The sequence below is a fragment of the Hermetia illucens genome, chromosome 4, assembly GCF_905115235.1.
Source record: "Hermetia illucens chromosome 4, iHerIll2.2.curated.20191125, whole genome shotgun sequence".
NCBI lineage: Eukaryota > Metazoa > Arthropoda > Insecta > Diptera > Stratiomyidae > Hermetia > Hermetia illucens.
In genome coordinates, this window is record NC_051852.1 from 19,536,655 (window position 1) to 19,561,745 (window position 25,091).

Below are 25,091 nucleotides of genomic sequence, written 5' to 3' on the forward strand. Positions count from 1 at the left end.
CTCCATTGTTCGCATTCAAGACTTTGCGCATTACATAGCAAACTGTCCTGTTTTCTTAACCTCGGATTTCGCCAACGCTTGCCACGAAATCCCTGTTGCTTCGAAAGATATTCCAAAGAAAGCAATTTGCACTCCTTTCGGACTCTTCAAGTTCTCATGGATGAATTTTGGCCTATGCAAACTATTTAGACATTCGTGCAATCTGTAGTACAGGTATAAAACTTGGAGTTCTATTTTGTCTATTTCTGGTCGCCTCCTCCTCCGAGTATGAGCATTCTTCAATACCTCTCTGATCATAGCTTAATTTTCAATGTTGAAAAATATAACAGGTGAAATTTCTCTAAAATCTTTTAGGCATGGTTAATTATTATCGTTGTTCCGTGCTGTGCCGGAACTACCTTGTCTGGTCGAAAACCAAGGAATTGTGGGAGGGTGTATGGTCCCCAGCAGCCGTTCAGCCATTTGGGGCCTACAAGCAACAGCTGGTAGGCAACACATTTTTGGTATTGCCTCAAAAGAATACGCCCCTAGTTGTGTTCGCCGATATCTGAAACATCGCAGTAGGAACTGCTTTTCACCAGAAGGTGAACCAAAGTTGGTATGGCATTTCAGGCAACGTGAGCTATTATCCGCATCCAAGCAACAAATACTCCAGCCGTACAGCTTGTGCATGGTTATGGTCCTAATGGTCCTATCACATTTAACTTAAGCTTGACTTTCATAAGCCAGTTTACGTCAGCAGATATCGCAACAGAGTTATTCTTTGAGGCTTTGGAGAGTGAAAGGGGAGAGGGTCTTCCAAGCCTGTTTTTAAAGAAGCAAATGTCTCAACGTTTCTCAAACGGCGGAGTAACGACGCCTCGGATTTTCTATCCGAAACCCATTGGTTCCAGCTGGAGGCGGAATGATGTGGCATAACCATCATCATTATCATCATCAACGGCGCAACAATCGGTATTCGGTCTAGGCTTGCCTTAATAAGGAACTCCAGACATCCCGGTTTTGCCCCGAGATCCACCAATTCGATATCCCTAAAAGTAGTCTCATCTACGTCATCGCTCCATCTCAGGCAGAGTTTGCCTCGTCTTCTTTTCCTACAATAGATTTTGCCCTTATCAACTTTCCGGGCTGGATCATCTTCATCCACACGGCTTAAGTGACCCGCCCACCGTAACCTATTGAGTCGGATTTTTCTCCACAACCTGACGATCATGGTATCGCTCATAGATTTCGTCGTTATGTAGACTACGGAAATGTCCATCCTCATGTAGGGGGTCAAAAATTCTTCGGAGGATTCTTCTCTCGAATGCGGCTAAGAGTTCACAGTTTTCCATGCTAAGAAGTGTCTGAGGAATACATGACGACTGGGAAGATCATAGTCTTGTACAGTAAGAGCTTTGACCCTATGGTGAGACGGTTTGAGCGGAACAGTTTTTGTAAGCTGAAATAGGCTCTGTTGGCTGACAATAACCGTGCGCGGATTTCATCCTCGTAGTTGCTATCGGTTGTGATTTTCGACCCTAGATAGGAGAAATTATCAACGTTCTGAAAGTTCTTCCCGTTTGACCAGTGCGGTTTGATGTTGTTGGTTGGTTGGTTTTCGGTGCAGACGTTGACACCAAATACTTTGCCTTGCCTTTATTGATGTGCAGCTCAAGATCTCGCGCCAATGGCCGCCTACTCGATCTGGAAGAAGACAATTTGTACGTCTCGGGTGGTTCTCCCATGATGTCGATATCGTCAGCATAGGCCAGTAGTTGGGTGAACTTAAAGAGGATCGTACCCCTTGCATTTACCTCAGCATCACGGATCACTTTCTCGAGGGCCAGGTTAAAGAGTCGAATGTTCTTCTATACTCGGTGGTGACAGTATTTGTCCGTCGTCTTCAGTTGGCAGGACTTTCAACTCGCCGATGTTCTGGTTGTTCAGTAGTTCATCAAAATACTCAACCCATTGCTCCAATATGCCCATTCTGTCGGAAATCAGATTTCCCTCCCTGTCTTGGCAGGATGAACATCGAGGTGTGTAAGGCTTTATCCTGCTGGCTTGTTTGTAAAACTTGCGCGCGTATTGCGGTTGGTACCTGTACTTTTCGAGTTCGCAGACCTGTTGGTTCTCCCTGGCTTCCTTTTTCCGTCTGTGAAGTCGCTTTTCCGCTCGTCGGAGTTCGTGATAATTCTCCGCGAGTACCCACGTCCTTTGAGAATGCAGCATTAGTCGGAATGCAGCCGTTCCGACTCCTTTTGCGGCTGGGGCCAAGTATGTTTGTGGCCGTATCCATGATAACGGTCTTCAAGTGATTGTGAAGATCATTTGTTGATGCTTCATCTCCAGGTCCTTTGTTGACTGCGGTTATTGCGGCATCCATTTCCCTCTTATAGGTGTCGCGGAGGGTTGTGTTGTGGATGGCTTCAGTGTTCACTCTCACCTGATTGTCAGAGGGGATTCTAGGTGGTATTGTTATTCGAGCTCGGAGCATCATGCCAACGAGATAGTGATCCGAGTCTATATTGGCCCCCCTATATGTTCTGACATTCATCAAGGCTGAGAGGTGGCGGCGTTCGATCAACACGTGGCCAATTTGGTTAAAAGTGGCCCCGTCTGGAGAGGCCCACGTATATATATTGCCCTCCCCTATATATTCTGACATTCATCAAGGCTGAGAGGTGTTGGCGTTTGATCAACACTTGGTCAATTTGGCTGAAAGTGGTCCCGTCTGGAGAGGCCTACGTATGTTTGTGGACCGCTTTCAGCGCAAACCAGGTACTTCCAACAACCATTTGGTGTTACACTGCTAACTGAATAATCCGCAGTCCGTTATCATTTGTTTTTTCGTGTAAGCTATAGGAGCCAATGTATCGCCTGAATACGAGCTCCTTCCCTACTTGGCTGTTAAAATCCCCAAGTATGATTTTGATATCATATCTGGGGCAGGCTCCGAGGGTTCGTTCTACTGTCTCGTAGAAGTCTTTTGGGGGGTGAACGTTAATGAGGCTTATATTTCTAAATTTGCCTCGCAAGCGGAGAGTGCGTTCACTTATTTTTTCAGAGCCGATAACAGCAGGTTTCATTTTTTGTATGACTAAGAAACCTACTCCGAGCACATGATTTACTGGATAGTCGCTATATTAGATGGTGTAGTGACTCCTCTCCAGGGAACCGTCCAACACATCTCCTGTCCAACACATCTCCTGCAACGCTGTTACATCAGCTCTATATTGGAACAGAGTATTGGCTAGTTGCTTGGCAACTTCATCTGTGTATAGGGAGCGCACGTTCCATGCGAAAATACGTAAACCGTTGTTCCTTTGTCGTTGCCGGGTTCGTCGTTGTATTATCCGTCCAGTCCGAGGCTCCTGTTGTGGTTTCGTAACAAGTTGTTTTCCGTGTAGGGTTGTCAGCCCTACCCAACCCGCAACCTGGAGGACCAGTTGATACAATTTGTCCCGATTTTAGGCGCGAGAGACTCGCCTTTATTCTTCTCCGTCTGCAGCTTTTCGTTAAGAAAGAGCTCCCAGCGGTCACCACATGAAGGTGGGGATAGGGTTTGGTAGTAGAGTTGTTGGTGTTAGTTCAGCAGGCGTTTCCCAGGTTTTATGTTCCATCGTGGGTACATTTCGCCCTTGGACCTATATTACCTTTTGACCAGGGTTTTTGCAAGTGTAAAATCGATCCTAAAGGCACAAATTGTGCAAAGCAGTATTATCGTCATAAATTCGGAAATTCTGGCCCATATGAAATAATGCCTCTTTCTGGTGTTGTCTACAGATTACTCAATTCTCCGTCATGATTTTTTTTCCGCATTGTGGCTTTAACCACAGCCAGCTAGAAGGGGGAGGGGGAATAAGAACGTAATTTCCATGACTTCCTGCTCCTTCGCAAAGATATCCAGAAGAACGGGTTAGAAGCTTGGTTTACATAAAGTTTAGTGATTTCTTCATTCAGAAGTCCTTAGTGTCGATAAAATAATGCAGGATTAGCTCCTGCTTTATAAGTCTTCTTGATTTTATTATATAATAAAAAAAATTGTACAAATAGCATTGCTTCATTTCATAGAGTGGACATATTGGATAACAACCATCGCAACACCAAACAAGCACTGGCCGGCTAATGAAGCGACTGCCAGCTGTACTATAAATGATGCACATTTATGTCGAATTCGTTGCCATGCTCACTTCTTGTCTCAATTATTCAATGATTCACATGCACAAAAAAAAATCAAAACAGCAACGCTGTATGTTCGTGCGTCCGCTCACAGTGCGAGTTCGATGAAAAAGAACTTCAGTATGATCACTCACTGACAGCTGTCTGTCAATGTGTATTTGACAATGAGCATCCGTGTATGTATTACAGTCGTAAGAGTCGTCTTGGTATTGATTTATGTTTTTTGCTTCCAATATACATTTTATATGGAGAAATCCTATGATCACACAAAAAATCATAACTCATGAACGCGTAGACAGATTCTGAACTTCACATAAACCATCTCCTAAACGATAGGAAGACACTCTTAAATTTTGGTGATAATCGGTTGGCCCGTTCTTGAGTTATAAAATTACGACGCACTTGCAACAATATTTTATATACCTAATAGCTGACCCTGCGAACTTTGCTCCGCAAAACTAAGCAGATTTTTGATTTTATTAAGTTAATTTTTTTATTTATCAAATATTTCAATGATTTTTTAGTGAGTTGCACTCTTCAGTTAAGCACCTTGTGATACACGACATTTTTTGTTTTATAATCAGACGTAAGAACAAACAACGCAAATGGTCTTCCGATCGATGAACATGCCGCATATAATTGACCATGTGAAAAACATTGATTTTCCAGATTCAGACCACAAACTTTCAAAGATTTACCTTTTGATTTGTTAATGGTCATGGCGAATGCAAAACGGATCAGAAATTGAAGTCTTTTAAACTCAAACGACATATCGGTTGGGATCATCGGGATCCTCGGAATGAGAACTTCCTCATCTTCGAATTTTCCTTTGAGTATCGTCGCGTAAGTCACATTGTTCATTATTTACTTACCACCAAACGCCTGCCATTGCAAAATTTTGGTGGGTTTATGTTTCGAAGCATGGTTACTACGGAGCCAACCTTTAGGCGTAAATTGTGCGGTGGCAAGCTAGGCACATCCAAGGAGATTTAAATTCAATTGGAGTTGGTGACTTCATCTTTGTTTGTTACACAGTCAATGGACTTGAGTGAATGCATTGTTCCATAGTTAAGGTCATCTACATCTTTATTCTTAGCCACTAAAATTGCTCGCTAACTCACCGATTCATTATTTTTGTAGTTAGTAATGATGTTTGGGAATACTTTGTTAATAAGTTCGTCTTTCGATGAGACAAAGTTACAGAACCATTACCGATAATCAGCAATTGCTCAGAGAAATCTTCAGCAGATGTATCATTAAGCAATGCAACTCTCATGTTTGTTGTCAGCTGGAGTTTCTTCACATAGCGCCATAGATTCGATGATTTGAGGCAAGTGTTTAGTTCGTCGGCAGCCGTTGATCCTGGAATTACTGACAGTGTTTGGCGGAAATCGCCAGACACTGAAATCATTGCGTCTCCTAAACATCTCGAGTCATTGCATAGATCTTTCAATGTTCGGTTAAGTGGCTTCTAATGCATGTTTATGCGCCATTGTGTATTCGTCCCAGATGATAATTTTCGATGCTGATAACACTTTGGCCATTGCGGAGTTTTTTGAAATATTACATTTTGATTCTTCCATAGTTTGAAGATTTAACGGCAATTTTAATGCTGAATGACGGTACGGCATCCTTAAAAAAATGTGGCTGCTATTCCAGAAGAAGCAACCGCAAGCGCAATGCTGGATCTCGCACGAACAGCCGCTAAAACTACTGACATGAAGAATATCTTGTCAGTTCCACCAGGAGGATATCAAATATAAACCACCATTTCCATCATAAATTGCCTTCGTTAATGAATCATAAACTTCCTTTTGTTGGGGATTCAACAGTAGTACATTCGTTTGAACTACTAAATCTAATTCCTGGTGATCATTTTCACGTTCCCGTTCCAATTCTCGATTAAATGCGCCATTCATTTCGCGATTTGGCGCTGGCATTCCTAACCTGACTAATAAACTACTGCACGTACGGTAACAAATGTCTTCGATCAAGAGTAAAGCATCGTGCTTTACTCCTAATTCATTTCAAGATCGGGATTTCTGGAACTGACACGTATTTGATGTCAAATATCTTCTGACCTATTATCCTTGTGTTTGTGCCACAGGTTAGATGGGTCCGACGGAAAGCATGTCGAAATGATGATTGCAAATAATGTGCGTATTTGACATGAAGACGCAGAGATAATGGCTTCAACGATTGTCGTATCCCAATGGGCATCGTTTTCTAGTAAATTGAATTCTTCACTTGAAGCACGATATATTGGGAATATTCTACCATTAACAGTCCGTAGTCACTCAAATGACGTTTGTCCACGCACATTTACTAGCAACAACTGCAAATAGAAGCATTCATCATTCTTTGGATCAACTGTATACATACGGCCAAGAGCATCAGTAGAACGCATCTCCGGATAATCAGGAACCATATCGCCTTGCTTCCGTCTATGAAAATTCCAAGTGTAATAACGTGGCACGTCCCAGTAAAGTAAAGTTCGTGTAAACGGATCACTTTGGCAGATCGCAAAGAAACTGGTCAATGTTGTCGCTGGAGGTGTTTCAGTACGTTGAACAACATTCGAAGCCGTGAAATATACTCGTTGACCATTCCCCAGATTCATCGCCAAATGCACAATAATAGGATGACGTTCGTGAATAGGGAATGCGAATATACGCCAAATCGCTCCATTGCAGTTGATTTCATCGTTGGTATTGGAAGATTGGTTGTCAAAAACCGCCATATCGCTGTCTTTGGTGACATATTTGCAAATGTATTGTATGGACTTTGCTGAATTTAATACTCAACGTTGTAATGTGTCTTGATCGTTTTCGAAATAAGTGGCCAATCCATTCTTTTCACTTTTGTTGTGACAGTTCGACCGTTATTATCGGGTGATCGACGGCGATAGAGTGGATAACCATCGTTGCCAGTGATCGTCTCCGCCGTTAATTTCCGTGGTTATCGTTTGGAATACTTGCCGTCGATCATATCGAAACGCTGCTCGATTCAAATTAGCACTTGTCAAATCTCTTCTTGTGCGTCGACAATTATCTACTTGTTGATTTCTGTTGGTCGCTCGACGATTTCGCATTGCCAACCGTCACGCCATTTCACGGGCTGCCTCGCTTTGCTCTTGTGATTGAGAAGCACGAAGTCGAGCCATACTAACGTGGCGCTCTTCAGGGCAATTCCTTGGGCTTCTTCAGTCACTTCATTCGCAATGTTTCGTATCCTTCTTGCATTACGGCTTTGTCGGGAAAGATTCGATTGTCTTGGTCGCGGTATTGTTAATAATGATTCAAAGAGAATACAGATTACTGATGATTATATATTTCTGACAAAATTTATATTATCAAATTTTCAACTTAACCATAGACAAAATTACGTTTAGCGGTCAATTGCGTTTTGTTATTCCATGTCAGATGCGTATTTGTTATACTACGTTTTATAGGGACTTCACGGAAACGCGGTCGAGCGGGATAAAAAGTACCCTATGTCCGTCTCCTGGTTCTAAGCTTCTTTTTCGCCAATTTTCAGCCAAATCGGTTCAGCCATTCTTGAGTTATAAATAGATATAGATATAGATTCTATAAGGAAAAGCTTTTTCTAATAAATGATAGATGGCATTAATTCGGAAAAGAGCAGAAAAAGTTTGCCTCGGGATCGGTATGTCAATAAGGATTAGCGCAAGGATTCCAAAAATTTGTTATAATGGTTTGAGGCTGGCTGACAGATTATATGTGTTCAAGCCTCTTGCCTGACTTCGAAAATTCACTTATATTTGCTTCCTTATTGGTATAAACATATATCACATGGTACCTGTATCTATGGATATGTATCTATACGGGTATATACCCGTATATTAAGAAAAGATTATGAAATTGAAGAACACCAAACATACCTTCGTTTCAAAATAGTTTCCCTGAAAATACAAAAGGGCAAAGTCAGTCCAAAACGTTCAAATATATCTTTTATCTTGGGTTAACGAAGCAGTATCTATTCGATTTGCTCCTATCTATTGATTCAATATTGTTTTCAGGTTACACAGATGTACCCATGTACATATGTGACATATATGCTTCTGTGTATCCTCGAAAGGCTACTAACGCCATAAGGACATCAAAACCCATACATAATGATCATTAATGCGGACATAAATTTACGAATCACATACCCTAAGTAGAGGCAATTTCCGAGAGTTCGTGCGGATTCCACCCTCGGCCAATAAACATAATTAACTCAACTCCATTCAATTGCTAAACTTTTATTATAATAGAAATGTGGAAACTTTAAGCGTTATCGTTAAACCTCCAATCATGTCTGCAAGTTCATTTGAAAGAATTTCAACCACCGCATTGGGAGCGAAAGATTTCGATCAAGAAGTTTCAGGCAAACTTTTTTCCTTCCCTTAGCTGTTCCCATGCACATACGTAGGTATTGTACGTCAGATCGGGCCTTATAACACACGTACCCTCTGTTGTACTATATGTACGGACAAATCCACCCTCATCCGTGCAGGCTCAGCGTTCAACTTCCATGAATCTTCCATAAGGGAGTCCAAATAATTTTTCTTACGTCGGAGCATATGCTTTTAAATATACATTCATATGTCCGTGGGGTACGTGGGGGAGTCGTAATAATGGAGTTTCGGCCAAAGTTCCGGGGGGTGTTGATGATGATGAAACCCAGGAATGCATTGTTAGGCGTTGGGTATTTTTATTGATGTGTAGTGCGAAGAATGTATAATAAATAATGCATAGTGGCAGTGGCCAAGATGTTTGCTCAAGGAGAAAGCTAACGGAGAAATGATGCATGGTCATGTCCTCGAGGTGGTGGCTTTCAAGTATGAAATGAGAGCATTTGAAGGTGCTTCTGGCATTTTGTTGGGATTAGGGGTTTTCACGTTTCTATTCACACACGTGGCTTTTTAGTTGGTGCGACAGAATGGGTTTGTTCTTTTGGATGTTTCCTGAATTTAGCTTGGTTGATCTTTATTTGTGTTCATAAGTTTTGTTCGTTTTTTGTAAAGTAAAACTTAAAGAAAAAAATGGTTGGCATTTCTAACCAAATACACAGTTCCCTTCGTGCTCTAGTACGTAGTGCCAACAGTCTGATAGTACGGGATCCCTTGATAGCATTTCACCAAAATTTTCCTCTAAATTCCTTCTTTTCTCCATGAACCTCGGGCAATGAAAGTCCTGGGGGTTTAACGTGAGTACCTGCCGTGTAGACATAATCCCACGGTCCTCTTCGGACACGGATTGAATTTGTGACCACAATCAGAGCCCCGTCATGCAAGCACAGCGGTCCTGGTTTATACTGAGTGCAGGCTAGTGGATGCGAGGCCTATCTAACACCTCTACCGCAACTAAGGGGTACGGCACCCGAGTTGTACAGCGCAACTCCATGCTTGAGCGCCGAGGAGCTCTGCCAGCGATGTAGGCATAACCACAACCACCATGAAACTCCCACTAGGGGGCCAACCGCAAATAACCGGGCCGAGAACACATCCTCCAGGAATTCTCCTGGAGCAAATGCTCTCAGAGGGCCGTCCCGGTTCCCATGGTACCAGATAACCTCCGGTGAGGCTTCGTGGCCGAAGCCACTTCAGATGAGTCCCTTGCAGACTCGGGTCTGATCGCCCTCCTCGAGTACGTGGGAACCTCGGGCAATGGAAGAATACGTGCGCGGGCTCATCCATTAATTATAATCTCGTGAAACACGAGATCTCGTGAAACACGAGATTATAATTAATCTCGCCATGCTTTCTCTCAAGCCACTTCCAGATATTACAGATCAACCTGTGTGACCAATGACCTTTTTTTTCACCTTGCTGATGTCATCTAATTATATGTAGATCTCTTCCTTCTCAATTGGTATAATTTCTTAAATGACGAACGACAGTCTGAGACGGTTCGGCCGTGCAGGCAAAACGAACCCTTAGGCCTGCTCTTCTGTAGACCGCATACAGGTTATTAACGCTAAATAAGATATGCAGCGCTCATCCCTAAACTGAGACAAGCAGCGTGCAAGTATGGCATGGATCTTCTGCATTTGACATAAGTCATGCCAAGTCGTACTGGCGGTGAACGCCTTTTCGCAAATATACTCCACGTGTCGCTTAATACTGAGCTTCGCATCTATCATCATCATCATCATCATCAACAACAGCGCAACAACCAGTATCCGGTCTAGGCCTGCCTTAATAAGGAACTCCAGACATGCCGGTTTTGCGCCGAGGTTCGCCAATTCGATATCCCTAAAAGCTGTCTGGCGTCATGACCTACGTCATCGCTCCATCTTAGGCAGGGTCTACCTTGTCTTCTTTTTCTACCATAGATATTGCCCTTATAGACTTTCTAGGCTGGATCATCCTCATCCATACGGATTAAGTGACCCAGCCGGATTTTATCCACAACCTGACGGTCATGGTATCGCTCATAGATTTCGTCGCTATGTAGACTACGGAATCGTCCATCCTCATGTAGGGGGCCAAACATTTTTCGGAGGATTCTTCTCTCGAAAGCGGCCAAGAGTTCGCAATTCTTCTTGCTAAGAAACCAAGTCTCCGAGGAATACATGAGGACTGGCAAGATTATAGTCTTGCACAGTAAGAGCTTTGACTTAGTGAGACGTTTTGAGCAGAACAGTTTTTGTAAGCTGAAATAGGCTCTGTTGGCTAACAATAACCGTGCGCTGATTTCATCATCGTAGCTGTTATCGGTTGTGATTTTCAACTCTAGATAGGGTAGGTAGGTATCAGTGGCCGCTCCGAGAAGCCCAATTAGCGCTTTGGTGCGCTGTTTTGATGCCACAAACTCCTAAGACCGTAACTGTTGTTTTGGGAGCCGGCTCGGATCTTCAGAACCAGCCCGTGGCATTAACGAAGGAAAGCGGCTCTTCCACCCTACAGCTACAAATCTCTCTGAGGTCCCTAAAGAATGGTTTACCCAGTGTCCGCGTCTAGCCAGAGCTGGGCAATCGCAGAGAAAGTGCATGAGGGTTTCCCTTCCTTCTCCGCAGCTTCGGCAATGCGAGTTGTAGGGTATGGCGAGCCTAGCGGCATGGTCCGCTATGGGCCAGTGCCCGTGCAGACCACCGTAATCTCGAATGCATTTGCACGCGTCTGGCACAGAAACTCTCGTGATCGGGCTATGTTATAAGTGGGCCAAATTCTCCTTGATTCGGCACAGCTTGTAACCCTTCGTCATCTCAGGCCCGCGGTTGCTAGGCAGTGCGAGTAGACTCGGCGCCCGACACCCGCCAGCGGAACACCGACTGTATTCGCCGAGGGACTGCCAAGAGAAGAGCCTTGCCTGGCCAATCCATCAGCCCGCTCATTCCCCTCTATGTTCCTATGAACCCAGAGGAGAGTGACCTTGAGCGTGCCACCTGCCAGGAAGATGTCGTCTTTGAGTACAAGGTCTTGATGGCTGCTTGGCTGTCGGTCAGAATGGCTATGTTACGCTTGGGCTCGAATCACGCTGCAGCCATCGACAGACTTCCAATATCGCCAGTACTTCTGCCTAGAATACACTGGCAAAATCTGGGAGACTATACGACTTGGATACACTGTGTGTATTCGAGAAAACCCCGCGCCAACTCCGTAGGCCATCCTTGATCCGTCCGTAAAGAATACTGTATGATAGTCTTGGAACACCCCGCTGGTCTTCCACTTTGCCCTGGTTGGAAGGTCCACAGCAAAATTTCTCATGAAGTTCAGCTTGCCTGTTGCATAGTTCGTGGGGGATGCCCAGATTTCCCGAGGTGTTTCATCTAGGATGTTGCTGTGGCCGTAGGACTTCGCTGCCTAGCATCCGGACTCACGTAGTTTGACGGCACTGCACGCAGCAACATATTTAATGTGGAGGTCTAAGGGGAGGAGATGTAGGAGTACATTGAGAGCATCTGCCGGCCAGGACAGCAGAGCCCCGTAGCACCTGTACACGCGGTTCTTTGAATCCTATTAAGCTTTTTTCTATTGTATTTTCTCTTCAAAGCCTGCCACCATACAATAGAGCCGTAAGCTAGGATCGGACGCAAAGTTGTATTCTCCTATCTTTATTCTTCCCGTTTGGCCAGTGCGGTTTGATGCTGTTGGTTGGTTTTCGGTGCTGACGTTCCCGCCATATATTTTGCCTTGCCTTTATTTATGTGCGGCCCAAGATCTCGCGCCGCCTGCTCGATCTGTATGAAGGCAGTTTGTACGTCTCTGCATCTATCATCACCCCCAAGAATTTGATGGCTGCCTTGTAAGTGATGATATGGCTCCCAATTTAAATGGGAGCGAAATTTCTCTTCCGGTGTTTGGTGATGAGGAACACTTCTGTATTTTCCAGCGCTAGCCAACCAAGCCTTAACAGCACTGATTGCTCCGCACAAATGTAACTCAACATCTTCGAGATGCTTTGCAATCACAACCAGTGCAATGTTATCGGCGTAGTCCACCATTGTGAGCTTCTCCGGAATCGGAAGATTAAGAACATCTTTGTATATGATGTTCTGCAATAGTGGGCCTAGTAAGGAGCGTTGTGGGATATGCGCGGAGACAATGTACTCCTGAGGTCCATCATTGGAAGCATACCAGACCGTCCGTTTTCGTGAATAGTTGGCCACGATTGCACCGAGATAATTGGGACCACCAATCGTCGGCAGGGACTTCTTTATACAAATCTAATTGAACAATAAACAATTTGAGGGCATCAATGGATGATCTGGCTTTACGGAACCCATACTGTCTATTAGTGAGGTTTTCTTGGTTCTCAACGACCGGAAGCAGTCTATTATAGATTACCCACCCTAGTATTTTCTTCAAAGTGTGTAGACATCTAGATGTTTGGCATACATGCCAAAGGGAATATCCCATCGGACATGCAAGCTTCAAACAACTTAGTGCCTTGATTTCCTAGGTTTTGATGGGTCACATGCCTTAGAGATGCATTGAGCGACTCCGTTGCGCCACCAGCCCTAGCAGATTGCTCCAGGAAGATTTTTGCAGACCAGGTGACTCGTCTAGTTGTACCTTAGGTTCGAAGATAATTGACTGGTGATCACTGTGGCTGTAGTCTACGCTGGCGTGCCAAGCAATACAACGCATTAGGTCAGGCCTATGATTGAAGCATACCCTCCACAAAACCATCTAATAGATTTCCGCCCTTTACGTAATTCTCTCTATTTTCCCATCGGACCGATCGATGCTGTTGATGCATGCCTTCGTGAAGTGTTCAAACATGAGGTACTTAAAGCAACTCTACAATGAGATCCGCTATGACGGCAAGCAGCTCACCCGATTGGAACTTTCCCTGCCGTCAATCCACCATTTTCCCTTAGGTTTTGCTTCGGTTGCGGTCGATGATAAGTGCAAGTTTCTAAGAAAGCAGGTGGAATTCCCCGGCTGCTCTATTAGATCTAGACAAGGTACAAAGCATTTTCAGCTTCCCGCTGCCTAAAACGTAAAGGATCTGCGAAGGCTTTTGGGCATGTTAAACATCTATAGTCGTTTTTTGCCGCTTACTTGTCAGAGCCCAAAACAAAAGACTCTCGCGTTATTGTGTTGCTCGCAGAGACTGCCCAAGCGTTTGAGGCTGTAAAAAAATAGCTGGCTGATGCTCCACTTTAGGCATTTCCTCAATCAGATGCACCACTAGTCGTGTTCACCGATGCCTCAGACACAACGGTGGGCACTGCTCTTCACCAGAGGGTGAATTAAACCTGGCAACCATTGAGCTTCTCCTCCAAGCAGTTGAAGACAGCTCCTACGATCGTGAGCTACTCGTCTCGCACATTGCCATTAAATAATTCTATTTCTCCCTCGACAGCAGGTCGTGAACACGGACCACTAGCCCCTTAAGTTCGCTCTCAAATAGAAGCCCGACAAAGCATCCCTTCACCAACTTCGGCAACTGTGCTTTATCAACCAGTTGGTTTCTGGTACTCAACACGGACAAGGACAATGTGGTTGCAGCTGTGTTGTCACGTATGCTCAAGGTCACGCTCTTATTGGTCGATTTCACAGCAATCGCCGAGGCACAGCAATAAGACGTAGAACTCTAGAGTCCAAGGACAGATTTCAATTATGGATTCAAAGAGTTTCCTATCTTCGGCTCAAACTCTCACCTATTCTGTGAAATCTTGGAAAAGGGACCAAGACCACTCATTGCGGTCGCTTTTTACAAGAAAGTATTTTACGCTGTCCACGATATCGCCCACCCAGTCATCCGGACAACGAACCGGTTAGTAACAAGAAAGTGCTTTTGGCTCTCTACGAACAAGAATATCAGTTCTTGGGCAATACAGTCCATCGTCTGTCAGAAGTGAGAGGTCACCAAGCATAAAAGATTCAAGTATTGCCTCACAATCATCGACAGGTTTACGCGCTCAAGCAATACCCCTGACTGACATTACTGCACAATAATGTGCGGAGATCCTCTGTTGAGAATGGATCTCACGTTTCGGTATACCAGCCGCAATTATTGCGGACCAGAGAATACAATTTTCTCTGAGTTGGGCAGGCTCCTTGGTTTCGAACATCGTAGGACAACTGCATACCACCCACAATCCAATGGGATGCTGGAACAATGGCACCGGACGCTGAAGGCCGCTTTAATGGCTCGCGACTATCTGTCTTGGTAGCGGACCCTGTCTTTCGTCTTACTCGACGTCTGCACAGCCCAGCGACAGGAGTTTGCGATCTGTCTCGAGGGAATGATGTACGGGGAGAATTTAAGACTGCTCGCCGACCCTGCGCTCCACGCCAGGTAGAGTTTAAGCGACACTGGTGTGCTGCGCCTGCTTAAAGACGCGGTTTTGAAGCCTTGACCGCCCCCACATAGACGATCAGTGCCTCCAGCGAACTCGAGATGGATGCTGGCCGGGGGCCGAGGATTCCTTCAAAGTCCTAGAGTAAAGCACTCACGTTTTCAAACTCGACGTTTGGGGGCGGGCGCAAGTGGATCTCCCTATCAGATAGCAAAGCGAGGGTCTCAAGGTGATTCGTCTTTTTTGGAATCAGTAGGGCCCATTTGTAAAATCCAGTGAAGTTTGACATTACGATTGGATTCAAGGTAGTTGTGACTTTGCGGGTATTTAGTGGATGAATTACAGTCGTAGTTCCCCGGGGAGAAAGTTACTACAGAACATCCTGTCGCTCATCCGTCACCAGACTATATCAAAAAGCTTGACATGCAGGAAGGAAGGCGGGAAGAGTGTACGGTTGAAACGCTCCCTTACTGCTGCGGTACCATTCAGTAGTCATCGAAACCATGCTTCTATCCTATGCGGAGTCCATTGTTCAGTATTTTCGAGGGGATTTAAATTATACCTCATTAATCTTTTAACTTCCTATTTGTCAAGTACCATTCTTTTCGTTGAAGCCTTGGGTATGCCAACTAAGAGCTTAAACAACTGAAGTTGAAGATCCTTATTCTATCTACTTCTAGCAATTATAACCCAACTTCACCTATTCTCAAATTTAACTGAACATGAATCCTTGTTCCCTGCTCGAAATTCATTATTCTTCATCATCTAAAGGACACAACCCCCAGAAAATCCTTTCACTTGACGAAAACATGTGAATAAATAAGGAAATCATTACAGAAATATGTTCAAACCAACCCTCGGATACCCAGCTTTCCAGAAGTTCCCTGATGCTGTCATTGCTATCTGCCATATTAACGATGACATTTGTACGCTTTTAACATAAATATTTTGCTAAATGACTCTCCTCCATTCACTTGTTCATTCAATTATCCTCGTATCTATGAGAAAAATCCAGAATATGTTACAGAAACATATGTATCCTGTACAAGGAGTAATATGTCTGCAGACCCGACTCAGATTGAGCCTTTTCGTTCCTTTCACAACCTTCACTTAGCAAGCGCGCCTCAAGCATTTATCTTTGTCTATTACGCTCCTAGCCTCCGCCCTTTAACTCTGTCAATTTCTGGTAAACATCCTTCCGGCCTGAAGCTTGAATGCCTAAGCCAACTAATTAACTCATTTCTATCTTTTCACTGAAAATTTTTATCTAAGTGTGCTTCCTACTCAGCGTTCAGAAGTTAATGAGTGGTACGAGTAGCGGCAGGAAAGAAAAGGAGGGCCAGGACGATGGTGAGGCAATGTATCTGTAAATCTAGACATGCAACGCACATACACATGTCCTTAAGTTGAAAATGTTATGGCCACGTATATAGTCTTGTACATGTTTTGGGTATGGGTCGGTATCTATCGACTGAATGAGGCACTTTACTGAGGATGTACACCAGACATGAACTAAATGGGTTCAAAGGAGCACTTTTCCTCATTCCTTCTGCATTACGCAGCTTCCCTGACTGTTCCATTTGCTTCCTGACTATTCGCTTTCAACATGGTTTATTTGCACAATGATGTCCTTGTCCATAGGAGATGACAAAGTGTATGTCTTTAGCATGCGAGCAGGTTGGGGGGTGAACATTCCAACTGATAACCCTACATGATTTTGCTCTCTCAAGCATCTCCTTGATGCTGGCATCGCTGGCATCATCTTTAAGCGATTACTATCCTTTTCAACTGTGCGTTCAGTCATCTGCTATTGAGTCCTGTACGGAGGAATTTAAAACCATCGTTTAGAGTTCATGTAGGCGTTATAAAGTTATGGACAGTCAGCAAAGGCATTCAGGAGTGTTTCCGGTTCCATTGCATGATCAGCAATTTTAAAAGGGCGGAGACGGTGTGGTTTTGGTCAAGTTGAGGGAAGGAAATATTGATTGTTTTTAAAGACAAGGATATTGTTTCTGAGCGGTTTTGTTTCTGGCTTTATGGCTTGATTTGTTCTATTGATTGAAATGGAGACGTCTGGACATGGGTGCCTGGTGTAGCATCGGCAAGTATTGGTGTTGAGTCTGAGTAACCACACTTCAATGTTTCTTTTCAACTCGACAATCTAGGTGCACTGCCACTGTACAGTAGGAAACTAGGATGGCCTTGAACCTATCTTACAATACAGGAAGCGGACAGTGCTCTTGTATCTCTGTCTTTCGATGGTTTATCTATTTAAACCTCAGAGTCAAAGAATGGTTCGATAATTTTTGGGTCCAAATGGTAGCCCATTTCTATACCCTTTGAAGGAGTACCTCCTCCCTTATCCGAACGTTATTCGTCAACGTGTGGAGAACTACAGGTAACTTAGGTAATCGTGTACATATGTTTGCCATTAACCACACCTACGCGCTGTCGTTCACGGTTCACTGAAAGGCGGTTCAACTCCTTCCAGGATTTTTCGAGAGGCCGCATTCCTCCCCTTGTATTCTACTGTTCTGCCCGAAGTGCTTTTGGAGGGTCTTACTTTAGGGGGAGAGAGAGAGAGAACCCATAATGGCGGAGTTAGAGACTTGGTAAATGGGGTTAGGCCTGTCGGCTAAATTATCTTAATCAAGATGTCAGGAAAGGTATGGTACGTATGACAGGAACCATCTACTAAACACTATCATTCTTCAGGTTGTGGGGCAAAGCGTCCTGGAATACTATATCTAATAAGGGTATTGGGAATGTAGCCACTATGGTATCTACCTATAATGTTCCAAGTATGTTTTAAACCGGGTAGAAGGTAATAGGGGACTGCTAGAAGACTTTTATTCTAACGACTAAGTACAAGCTTGGCATACAAACATGGGTGCAGGTAGAGATCTTAAAAAGACGCTGCTGCGCCAGGTTGCAGCAGTATATGGGATTTTCATATAAAACCACTCTCTGTCAATATTAACAACGTAGAGGGCGTCGTTAGACTTTGATAGCATGCTTTGGGTCCTCGGGTGTAGCGGCGCATTCAGGACAGTGTGGGGGCTTATCTAATCTGAAGCGGTGCAGATACATACTTCCTGTATCCACCATGTCCTGTAAGGAACTGTATTCACTGGTAACCCAGTTGTCCAGTCCAGGTCAAGTGCCAAAGCATGGTTTCAAATGGTTTCATTTTCATACAGTTCCTAGCCTTGGAGATTGTTTTGCAATTAGTATCACTCAGCTCATCTGCAAAACCAATCAACGTTGCATCCTCTGGCACGCGGAGGCCGAGCACTCTGTCACACATTATGATCCCCAATACGGAGTCTTGGAGAACACCTGCGGTGACAACATTTTCTTTCGGTCCATCATCCATCTCGTACTGAAAAAGTCTCTCCGAGAGGTAACTCCAAGCTAAGTAACCAGGGACAGTCAGTTTATCCAGGGAGCTCTTATTTCAACCCCAGTTGGCCGAATTAAAGATATTTCTGGCCCTTTACGTCACCACCGTGCAGTACTTACCAGCAGACGATGCCTTCCGAACCAGGTTCACGACCGTTACAATTGCATCGACCGTGGACCGCGATCTACGTAATCCACACTGTCGCTCCAATAGACCACCTCCTAGCTCGATGAATGGAATCAGTCTGCTGTATATCACCCTCCCCAGCATCTTCGCCATAGTGTCTAAAAGACAAATAGGGCGATTGAAGAGGGTGCATTAGGTGGTTTTTGGGGCTTCGGTAGCAGAACCAACTTCTGCCTCTTTCACTTTTTTTGGAAACCTATCGAATCCTGGAGCCTTGCTATCCCCGATTCGTCCACAGATCTCTGGTTGTTCCTCCTCGATGACCCCGGGTATTGAGAAGACGTCCTGTTGAACCGTTGGCTGCAGTTCACTTTCTTCTTGTTGCGGGAAAAGGACTGCGATTATTTTGAACAAGAGTCGCGGGCACGTCATTTGGGGTGATTTTTGTCCACGAATCCTGCTCATTGCAACCTTGTACGCAACGCCCCACGGGATAGTATTTGTCTCCAGGTACAACTGCGCGCAGAAATTCCGCTTACTTTTCCGTATAGCCTTCTTCAGGCTACTTTAAAGATGGCGGTATTATTTCTCCGACTGCTGATGTTTTGGCTACCCTCTTACCTTTTGGTAAAGACCCCTCGCTCGCAGACACGATGCTTTCGACAGTGTGATTTCTTGGTTCCACCAGTAGTTTAATTTCCTCCCTCCTGTGGTGGAACTTCAGTCGTGGAAGAGTCCCATGTTCCAGTGCCTTCGGGTGATGACCACCTTGTAAAGCCCCCAGGAGTATCTCTTCCTCGAAAGCTCCAGTGGAACACCCAGCTATTATGGTTTTTCCACTGTTGTTTACTCGTTTGTCTTCTAACCCGGTTCTGATGTTGAGAAAGATGGCCTGCCAGACTAAACTGTTCGTCACTCGGCTTCACCAGTCGTACACTCGTTCGAATCGCGGGAAGTGATTTTTGGGCTTTGGCCTCTATTGTCCAACACCAAGCCGACTAGTATCTCCCTATATTGTCGGGATGTGGGAATGCCTGGGCAGGAGGTTGTGTGAAAATGTGTAATTGCACGACGAATCAGGCGACGCAGACGAGGGAATTGGTTTCAGACAGAAAATTACTGTCAAGCTCCGGACAAAAAAATAAAGCAATAGTGGCATGCATGCGAACGCTTTGCGCAATCTGCATGTTAACACCGAATCTGCCCCATCGTTACGGCATTCAGGCTGTGAGGGAAGCATCCCCGACTTAATTTTTGCTTCGGAATCAATCATGCCGCTGGTAGACGATTGACGCGTTGTGGAAGACTTTTCGGGGAGTAACCATCAATACCTTTTCCTTTTTCTGTGGGTGGAACGTCGCGAAGGTAAACGTCGGAAGATTTGCTGGCGTTCTTGGAGGATTTGGGGGCACTCCTGGGGGTGATGGCGCTGCAACTGATAATCTCATAAATTGAGTTATATATCTGATATTGACACCCTACGGATCTCAAATGCCCAGGAGGGCATCTAGATGAGGCGAGCGGAAATTGCAGTGCTCCGGAAAGAGTGTCACAAATTCCACCACAATGACTGAGTACGAATCAGCCAAAAGCAGTGTAATAAATAGAAGCAGAGCTTACTGCTGACAGGTCCTGGTCAATGAGGTGAATCGGGGCTTTTCAGAAATCCTGTTTACATATGGTCGTGCAAATGTACAGGCACTATTCCCTGCCCATCCCCAACTGGTTGCTGACAGCCTGGAAGGCGCCGAGGGCTGTCTACCTTCCTCTAAAGAAGAGTAGGAAGAGGCAGTTCTCTTTATGAAAAAGCAGAGGCGCGTCAAAGGTATATAAACTGCTACTCCAACATTGGCCACGCCGGGAAGCATTCCTGATATCACTTTTGCGTCGGAATCTCCGGCATCATCGGTGGACGGGTGGCGAGTCCTAGAAGACTTGTCGGCAAGTGATCATCAGTACATTGCGTTCGAAGTGGTTGACGCTACTTGCCGGCGAGCACCAACGCAACGCTCCGCCTACGTGTGGAATGTTGCGAGGGTGAACATCGGGAAGTTCGTCGAAGTTCTTGGAGCAGGTTGGGCCGCGTTGGGGGGCGTGTGAGGCTTCCATGCCCCGGAGGGACCCCAGGCCCGACAAGCCTTCTATGTACTGGTGGATGGCAGGAATTGCCGACCTACGGAAAGAATGTCATAAGCCTCGCCGTTTGGCACAACGTTTGCACGCCAACGAGGAGGCATGTGCCATAAAGGCACAATGTAGACCAGCAAAAAGGAGACTCCACAGCGCTATAAATAAAAGCAAGCGCGGCTGGCAGAACCTTGTTAACGAGGTGAATGAGGACCCGTGGGGACTTGGCTATAAGTTTGTCACCCGGAAAATTGGGGCTCTGCGGAAGCCCTGCATACTGAGCACCGACCAGTCGTGGTTTGCCCCCTTTTCACAATGAGAGAGCTCGAAGAAGCGGTTCTCACTATGAAAAACCGTAAGGCGTCAGGTCCTGATGGCATCCCGGCGAAAGTTTACAAACTGGTGTTTCGCCAACGGCCAGAATTGCTGCTTGAAGTGTGCAACGTTTGCTTGAAGGAGGACTTTTTCCTTGTCGCTGGAAAGTGGTCAGATTCGATTTGATCAGTAAGGGTAAAGGAGACCCGGAAATCCTGTCTGCATACCGGCCGCTATGTATGCTTGACACGGCCGGAAAAGTGCTCGAGAAGCTCATCAGGGGTAGACTCGCCGAAGCGATCCGTGCTACCGGGGACTTATCCGTAAGGCAGTTCGGGTTCAGAACAGGAGATCTACAATGACTGCCGTAGATGCGGTCCATCGAGCCGAGGCACACAGCCGCCGACCTCGACGGATAGTGCTCCTCATAACGCTTGATGTCAGAAATGCCTTCAATTCCGTAAGATGGACAGACATGCTAGGCACACTAGAGAACTCCTTTCACGTGCCAAGCTATCTTTTGCGGATATTGAGGGATTATCTGAAAGACCGCTCCCTGCTCTATGAGATGCTACATGGCCAAAGGAAGATGGAAATCACGCCGGGAGTAGCGCAGGGATCAATCCTAAGGCCGGACCTCTGGAACGCTTCCTACGATAGTCTGCTGAGACTCGATATGCCCGAATAGTCGCGCCTGGTCGGTTATGCAGATGATGTCGAGGCACTTGTTGCTGGACGCACTGTCGAACAGGCGTAAAGCAGACTCGGCATATTGATGCGACGGGTAAGCGGATGGATGACTACTCATGGTTTCAACTTTGCACTGGAAAAAACCGAAGTAGTCATTCTGATTAAAAAGAAAATTCCGACCCTGCGTCCCATATCGTTCGGCGAGTCGATAATCGAATCAAAACCAGTGGTAAAGTACCTCGGGCTGACTCTTGACTCAAAAGTGACCTTTTTTGACCATATTAAAGCAACAGCGAACAAGACTGCAACTAGAGTTTCGGCGTTAAGTAGGCTGATGGTAAACATTGGGGGTCCCACGTCAAGCAGACGACGTTTCTTCACGAGTTCGACGCAGTCCGTCCTGCTCTATGGCGCAGAGGTATGGGCTGACGTTCTTGGCAAGGAGGTATATCGTAAACATCTCGCGCAAGTACAGAGACGGGGGAGCTTTGCGGGTGGTGTCTGCGTACCGCACTGTCTCTGAACCGGCCGTGATGGTGACCATGGGAGTGGTCCCCGTCGCCCTTCTTACTAAGGAGCTTCAAGCCATATATAAGGGCAAGACAGATGAGCCGTGAAGAACGGCATCGCACCCTAGACAAGTGGCAGCTCTCTTGGTAAAATGAAACCAGAGGCAGATGGACTGCGCGACTCATCGGTAACTTAGGTGCGTGGATCAATAGGAAGCATGGTGAGACTGATTATTTTCTTACCCAGCTCTGAAGTGGGCAGGTAGGTTTTCAGTCTAACTTGCACAAGATTGGAAAGGCGCGATCTCCGGATTGTGTGTTTTACAATAGAATTGTGGACGACGCCCATCACACTTTTTTTTCTTGTGGAAGTTGGGATGGCTCTCGTCAGCAGCCCTATTCAAACACAGAGGATCTCTCTCCAGACAATATTGTCGAAGAGATGCTGAGGAGTGCTGACAGGTGGAGCCGTGTTGCCCATTACGTTCTGGTCCTTCTCGTTGCTAAGGAGGTAGAGCTCGACCGGTGAAGGAGCTGGATGGCAGGGGGTTCCATGAACTGACAGTTCCCTTCATCCTGTCCCCTCCCGTTGGTGAAAGGAATTCCCTGATTTGAAGGGACTAGCCCGGAGTTATGTGACAAAGGGTTTCAGGCTAGATCTCTGACGATGGGAAGGCGTTTAGTTGGTAGTCCGACGACATACCGGGCCGGGAGTCTAACACTGTGTGCGTAAATGCATTCACCTATCCAAAACAACAGTAACGGCATATCAAGCCAGTTGGTGTGGAATTGTCATCAAGTGCTGCTGAAACTTGGCCAACTGAACGAAACATTCCTGATGCGGGTGCTAGGGTACTTAAACATCGCTTGTAATGAGAAAGCTGACAGACTGGCTCGCCAAGGTCCTGAATCCACAATGGTGGGACCAGAACCAGCTTTTGGCATTCGGCTATCTACTGTCAAGTCTACTCTGAAGGGGGAAATAGCAAGGATTCATGCACCTGCATGGAGAAATTTGAATTTCTGCCGGCAGGCGAAAATTTTTGTGAAGGAACCCCTTGTCCTTAAGAAGTGGGCATGAAAACCCTTATTGACATTGCTCCTTAAACTACCACATTGAAAAAATCGGAGTTGTGGTCTTGGCCATATGCAGCCAATGCGAGGAGGAAGAATAGACGGCCTTACACTTCATATGCAGCTGTCCGGCCTCTTCAGGCCTGAGACGAAGATACCTTGGTAAGGTTTTCTTCAACGAAGGGTCTGCGTATTCTCTGTCTCTGGAGAATGTTCTCAGATTCACCAAAGCCTGCGAAGGCCATCGGCGAGAGGCTGATGAATAGGTTATTTCCGGGGATAGTACAATGGGCCTAGCAAAAGGTCTGACTGCTTGAAGCTGTAGCTCCCCTGGCTAGACTATTTCAAACTAGTATCTTGGACGCAACAGGGGTGTGCTTTAGCTGGCAATCTGTCTGAGGTTGGAGCCCGGTGCTTCAAAAACTCAAAATATGCCAATCATTGCAAACAGTTCTAAAGGATAAGTCGATGTATAGCGACCCGCCTGATGTATCCACACCTAAGGACTCTAGTGATAAAAATTGACGTGTTTCTTCCCTCTAACAACACCAAATCCCTTCCAGGATATTCCTTTTGAGATCAGATTGCTTGAATTAAATAATAACCTGATTCTTTTCAATTTGTACTTCGCCATTCTCACGTTCTACATTTACATTCCAACCTCTACTCCATCAAAGATACTGCAATCAACAAATTACTGCATAATTCAGTAGCACCCGGGGAGAAAATATTTTTGATTATTCCCTCTTGTCAACTTTTTCCCTTGAAGCAATTCAATCCGATAAGAGACGGGAGTACACACATGATAATTTTTCACAAGGAAGTACATTCACCCTTACGCTTTCAGCTTGCTTCCTCGAGCGAATATCTCCATGTGCGGATGCCGTATTGAGAATGCCATTAAGGATTCGCCTCCCTGCTGAAAAAAAAGAAGCAAACTTCCAAGTTTTCCGGAATAAAGGGAATAAATATTGGCCCACCCTCCTGCGGGATTGGGGCTGGGTAGTCGGGAAAGCCTTGGAGGACTATATTTCGGGCGTTGTGTTATCATTGACAATCATCGTTGTCTGCGTGTTGTCCTTGTTGTTATTGGTGCTGAGGAGCACTTTTTAACAGACAATGTGTCTCCGATATCGCCGAAAGGATGTTCGATATTGTAGTTTGTACAAGGAAAGTGATTTGGGTTCGATTAAACAATGAATTTAAATGGGACTTGTTCCACCCTTTATTGTAGAGGCAGATATTGAACTAGAACAATGGAAAAATGGATTGGGAACCAAAGCTGATATTTGGAATGATGGATGAGACTATTTTTCCTTCGAAAAGGTTGCCCAATTCCATCATTTTCGGCAGACAGCTGCCAACAAGGATTCATATCGATACCTTTCGTCAACTTTTCACTACACATTATAAAAATTTCCAGGCTCAACCTCCACATCCGTTTGGGACTTCATCAGAGGAAGTCATTTTTTTCTTCGCTCCTGCCGAATTCTTCCTTTATCGTCCTGGAGCATCCACAGTCAGCTATTACCACCAAATGGCAGCTGATATGAGTCGAAAAATCTTTATATGCGAAGTCAACAGTGGGGAAGACGAGAAAGTGTTACTTCCGATCCTGAGTGAATCTCGATCGACTTTGTCGCCTCCCCCATCTGCATTATGTCTTCGTGTTGTTGGCTCAACTAACGCGACGAACAAATCGATTTGCATAAAATGATCCAAAAGATGAGGGGTTGGGGGTGAATGTGGCGGGCGCCACATAGATGGAGGATAACATTTGATATGATGTCTCCCTTCTGTAACTGCTTTGAACACAATGTAATGAAGGCGACAGTGAGGAGGCTGGGAAGCAAAGGGGGCAGGAAGTTGGGGTGACGTAACTACCCACAATGCTGAGGGTGGAAAAAATTCAAGCAGCGAATATT

The 25,091-nt window shown here is 45.3% G+C and overlaps 1 protein-coding gene across 3 annotated transcripts in view; it reads right to left on the reverse strand.

Moving 5' to 3' along the window:
* LOC119655513 (uncharacterized protein CG3556) overlaps positions 1-25,091 on the reverse strand; it is a 306,377-nt gene that overhangs the window by 132,098 nt on the left and 149,188 nt on the right. For all 3 annotated transcript variants that reach the window (XM_038061422.1, XM_038061421.1, XM_038061420.1), the window contains one exon: positions 8,066-8,086. The gene's annotated coding sequence lies outside the window, so the exon portion shown is untranslated. The remainder of the gene's footprint in view (positions 1-8,065; positions 8,087-25,091) is intronic.